The sequence below is a fragment of the Cryptomeria japonica genome, chromosome 7, assembly GCF_030272615.1.
Source record: "Cryptomeria japonica chromosome 7, Sugi_1.0, whole genome shotgun sequence".
Classification (NCBI taxonomy): Eukaryota; Viridiplantae; Streptophyta; class Pinopsida; order Cupressales; family Cupressaceae; genus Cryptomeria; species Cryptomeria japonica.
The window spans coordinates 684,051,255-684,057,366 of NC_081411.1; positions in this window are offsets into that span (position 1 = coordinate 684,051,255).

A 6,112-nucleotide genomic window follows, 5' to 3' on the forward strand; every position below is an offset into this window, starting at 1 on the left:
ATAGATGAAACCACCTCCTCAAGGAAGTCTTGCCAAGGGCAAGATTGGTGCATACCAGGCTGAAAGTAAAGTCCCATAGCTTGATTGTAAACTGTGTAGTGTCATTTGTGGAAGAGCGTAGGAGCTCTCTAATGTATAGTTCAATAGTAGGGGAAGATTGATGAGCGGCTATCAAAAAAAATAGAGAGGAGAAGATTCTTGTCAGAGGAAAGGTTGCTAAAAGGAGTAGTCTAAGAAATTTGAAGAGACCTTCGGGATCTACAGAGGATTGTGTCAGACTGAAGGACATACCAAGAAGGACATGTTGATCTTCCTATTCACATACCTGTCTATCCATTCAAATCACTCTTGTGATGGAGTTTGATGCAGTCCTTGAAGCCCACCTGCAGAGAAAGCAGATAAGAAAGATTGTGTGGAGATAATATCGAGGCAGAGATGAGTCAAAGAGAAATTGGAAACTCAGACATTGCAGCTTAAAGGAGGCCATAACAGTTAAAAAGGCTACCAAAAGGAGAAGACTCTAGCAGACTGGAAGTGTAAGTTGCTGGCCAAAGATTGTGAAGGTGTATAGAGTTGTTTAGAGGAAGAAATTTGTAATAGCAAAAACACAGTCAAGTGTCAGGGTAAGGTAAGTTTAATTTTTTTTTGTTTCAATGGGTAAAGTGGATAGAGTAAAGAAAGAGAAAACAAATGATTTAAAAGAAGAATTGAAGGAATGTAAGAAGAAAATTTCAGAAATGATATTTCTTTTAAAAGAGAAGCAAATGGAAAAATGTGAACTATTAGATGAAAATTATAATCTTGAAAAAGAACTGAAAGAAGTTAAAGATAAAAATAAGGAATTAGAAGAGAAATTGCATTTATTTGATGATGTCAAAAGGAAGTTTGATGATTTAGAAGAAATGTCAAAAAGGTTAGAAGAAGAAAATAGTTTACAAAAAAGGGAAATTTTAAATCTAAAACAAGAGAATGAATGTTTGAAGTTAAAACCACTAGTTAGTGATGCTTCATGTGACACAGAAGATTTGTGTTCATCATTTGGTGAAAGTGATTTAGTTGAAATTGTTTGTGATAAAGAATGTAAGAAAGAAAATGAGAATGTGTTTGCAAATTATGTTAGTTGTGATGATAAGAATATTGGTTTAAAAATCATGAAGAAAATGGGTTATAAAGGTCAAGGATTGGGAAAACAAGAACAAGGAATTAGAGAGTCCATTGAGTCTATAATGAGGCCAAAGTATGAAGGTCTTGGATATGTCACTGGAAAAGAAAATGGTGCTACTAGTTCACACAAAACAACCCATAAAAGGCATTGTATTAAGTGTTTTCATTGCAATAGAGAAGGACACACAAAAGAAATGTGTTGGGACTTACATCCATGTAAAATTTGTGGTTTAAGAAATCATTCTGAAAAAATGTGTTGGAAGAAAGAATCAATACCAGGCTGTATAAAAATGGATTGTGGATGGACCTATGGACCTAGTTGGCAAAAGCTCATGGGTATGTTCTAAAGATTGTACAAATGTTCATATGTGAAGAACAATAGAAGTAATGAAAGCTTTGAATGTCCAAAAGGGATTAAAAATGTTTTCAGCCAAAAGAAACCATTGTCTAGCAAGGTAACTACTGATTGTATGATGTTTTGAAGACTTCAAACCAAAGAGATCGAGAGACTATAGCAGCAGTTGAAGAAAATTGGAGGACAAGAAAGAAAGAGAAGTTGATAAAAGAAATCAGAAAATCAGAGGAGGATATCAGTTAAAGAGAAGACATTGTGAATGCTAAGAGTTGCAGCAGCTGTAGCAACAACAAGTTAGCAAGAAAAACAAAGAAGAGGTTATAGACAAAAAAGGAAGATAGTTGAAGAAAGCCGAAAGAACAAAAGAATGGATAGAATATTGGTAGTTGAGATTAAGGGGGAGTGTTGGAGTCTAATCTCACCTACCCCATCCACATGCTCTGTATGCACAAATGTTTATAGAATTAGCAGGACTTACATCTACTCCAACTTGTCCACTATACCTTCTATAGTGTTAAAATATTATTTTATATGCAAAATTCTTGAAGTTTCCAGCTACCTCCTGACCATTCTAGAAACATCTAAGACCTCCATTAAAAGAGGCATTTTGTAATCATTTTGGGTGTGGAAGGAAGAATGAAAATATGGTTTGATAGATAAAATTTTGTCTTCCTTGTCTGTTGCTCTATTTTCTCCTTTCTCCTTACTCCGTTTTTGTGTTCTGCTTTGTGTATATTTCCTCCCTTGTTTCCTTCACTTAATAGAACATAGTTCCAGATTGGTAGAATGGGTTTGGAAGTTTAATGGAGAGCAGAGAATACTAGATGCAGCAGATGAAAAACTTGATGGTTTCAATCCTCAACAAATGGTGTGGCTAATGTTGGTGGGTTTGTGGTGTTCTCATCCTGATCTGAATACAAGACCAAGTATGAAACAAGTGTTGGACACGCTAGAAAGGGAAGATGAATTGCCTCATATTCCTTGGGATTACCCACGGGCTTCTCCACTAAGTTTTGCCTCCTCATTATCATCAGGGATGTCAGTGTGAGAGGAACAGAAGTGTAGTGGTTCATTGGATGGAAGACTTTCATAAACATGTTATCTACATATCTTGCTTTGCTATGCTCATGTATTTTTCTCGTCTCCTGTATTCATCTCTCTTTCAACCCTATCCGTCAGCAGAATTTTTTATCGAAGACTTTGCCAGTAAATGGACGTTTGGTCACATTGCAATGTCTAACTGCTATTGAATTTTATGTAGTTCAGAAGGTGTAATTGTGGAAGTCATTTAAGTGTAGTTCATGTTGGATGTTCAACAAAAGGATATTTTCTATTTTGTATTTATAATGTTTCTTAGAGTTGTGAGATTATTTCCAAGAACGGTTTTATGTGTGGATAGTCTTAGTTGTGTAAGGAAAGTTTCCTTTCTCATGTGTCATGAAATGAAACTTCTAGTTTGCATGTCATGTAAGGAAAGTTCATTTCCTGAGTCATGTAAGGTATGTTTTTCTTAGGATGTGTTGTGTAAGGAAAGTTTTACTTATCTTGCATAGTTGATGTTTTCATCAAGAAGGCTATATATGTAAGATCGTTGTAGCAACTAGAATGAGATTCTTCTGAGATTGGAAGATTCATGAAGTGATTTCTCGAAGGAAAGTTTTCTCTTGAAGTTGAGTTTTCTCTTGTGTAAAGTTTTTTGTAGTTCGGAAGGTGTGATTGTGGAAGTTGCTTAAGTGCAGTTCGTGTTGGATGTTCAGCAAGATGATATTTTCTATTCTATATTTAGAATGTTTCTTAGAGTTGTGAGGTTATTTCCAAGAATGGTTTTATGTGTGGATAGTCTTAGTTGTGTAAGACAAGTTTCCTTTCTCATGTGTCATGTAAGGAAACTTTAATTTTGCATGTCATGTAAGGAAAGTTCCTTTCTCGAGTCATGTAAGGAATGTTTCTCTTAGGATGTGTTGTGTAAGGAAAGTTTCACTTATCATGCATAGTTGATGTTTTCATCAAGAAGGTTATATATGTAAAATCATTGTAGCAACTAGAATGAGATTCTTCTGAGATTGGAATATTCGTGAAGTGATTTCTCAAAGGAAAGTTTTCTCTTGAAACTAAATAGAAGATTCAACATTTGCAGGTTTTTCCCCGTATTGGGGTTTCCTAGGTATAATTGTGCTATCTATGTTTATCTATTTGGTTTCTTTTGAATTTTCTTCCGTTGTTCATTTAGTTAAATAATCCAGAGTATTAATTGTTACAAATTAGATAGTTTATTTTCGGTGATATTTGTTGAGAAATTAATCAGTTGCTGGGTTATACAAATTAACATTGTATCAAAGCTATAAACTTTGAATATGAAGCCAAGTTTTTGTATAATAGATTTCTTCAATATTCAATTTTCAATTTCTTCAAGGTATCTTCGAGGCATAGTTGATTATGGGCTGAAGTATATTCAACAAGATGGAGTGAAGCTCAAGGGGCTTACCGATGCAAATTGGGTAGATAGTAAAACTGACAAGAAGAGCACTTCAGGGTGTTGTTTCAGCTTGGGATTAGGAGTGATCTCTTGGTACAATAGGAAACAGATGTAGTTTGCACTGATTTCTACAAAGGTCAAGAATATGGTAGCTAGTATGGCTACATATGATGATATCTGGCTTCAAAAACTTCTACTTGGGCTCTTTGATCAAGTGCTAGATTCTTCAATCAAGTTACAATACATTCATATAGATAAACAAATAGAAGACATCTTGATGAAGGCTTTGATGAAGAGTAAGTTTGTATTCTTCAAGGATAAGTTGGGTGTTGTGCAAGACACCTTCCTCACTAAGAGGGAGTGTTGAGTTTTTACCCAGATCTGAAAAAGGAAGTTTGAATAGGCATTAGTAAAACCTATAGTTTAAAAGTCACTTTTTAGGACCATACCATGCCTGTGTACAACAAGCATAATTTGACCTAAATGAAAGTATTTTTCTTTATCCTTTTGGGAAAAGATCTATAACTCACTCACCCTTGATGAGGATATTTTTTTGTAATTTTTTTCCATATATATATTTTTGTTATTTTTTAATTGGGCATAATCACTGTTTTGAAAAATCCGCGTGTACGACAAGCATAATTTGACCTAAACTTAACATTTTTTAATTTTTATTTTTTTAAAACTGTATAGATTTTTCTTTAGTTTGATGCCATATAATTTTTTTTTCAAAAAACTTGAAGACAAAAAAGTTATTAAAATTTTAAAAAACCATGTTATTTCAAGTTTATGGATCTCTTTCATTAGAAATTATTTTAAAATTAAAAATATTGATCCATTCGATTAAAAAATTATATATTTGGAATCTAGATAGTGTCTACTATAATGGGTTTTTTTTGTTTAAAAAAATTCTGAAAATTAGGTGTTCAAATATATTTTTGGAGTCATTTTTTTGTATGAAGCTTGATTTGGGCTTGAAGTTGCAAGTCAATCCAGTTCTGAGCCTTGGGTTCGGCATTCTGAACCATTTTCCAAGCCTAATTCCGAACCTACAAGCCGACCCCAAAAACAACACAGGATCCCATTTTATTTTTTCATTAAATTTTTTTTTCGGAATTGTATAAATAAATGATCATTTAACATAATAAAACATGTCTTCAAATGTGCAAGTTTTTACATTATATATTATGATTTATTTGTCCTTTGGTTGCTCTTTTTTTGCAATTTTAGATCCATTTTTTGAAGGTGGCATTTATTGCATAAATTTTTAGTCATAGGTTCTAAACAATGCCAGAAGAAGAAACAAAGGAGGAAATTAACCGTCGAGGAAATTCAAGAAGAACGAGAGAAGGAGGCTAAACGACAAAGGGATAGAAGAATGACGATTCAACAAATGAATAATCTTGATGCTTCTAGATCCACAACAATGGAAGAGACAAACATTCAAGATGATGCCTTGGGGGATCAGATGGACGTAGATGATGCAATTATGGATGATGTTGATGTGAATGAAATAATTATGAAGAATATTCCAAGTACAACATTCTCAAATCTAGGTATATCTTCAAATTATTCAGGTACATCTTCAAATCCTTCTCTGCAAGACATGGATAATGTGATTATAGGTGATATTCATATTGATGATTTAGTAGAAGCTGGATATACCAATGTTGAGATTGATAGAATTGTCCATGAAAATGAAAACCTTCATGTTGGTAAAGATGAAATTCTTTTGAATGTTGAAAGTGAAAATCTTTTTGAACATGGTGAAAATGAAAATCCTACAATTGTTGAAGATCATGGAAACTTTTTTATAAAAATTGAAAACAAGGTTCTGGATAATCTTCCTGGTAAGATTTCTTGGAGACAGATAAGAACATATGCCAATAGGATATACAAAGAAATTTTTTATCGAAAAAAACTTGCAATTCAATGTCAACTTATGATGCAATTGATGAGAATGTGGAAAATGAGAAAAGTGATGAAAAAAATAGGCATCTATGTGAAACCATAAAAGAAAGATGAATCCATTAAAAATGCTATGTCTACTGTTGCAAGTGCCATTGAATCTATTGGTACAATGAGTCGATCTAAAGATAAGAATGTGACGCGAGGAG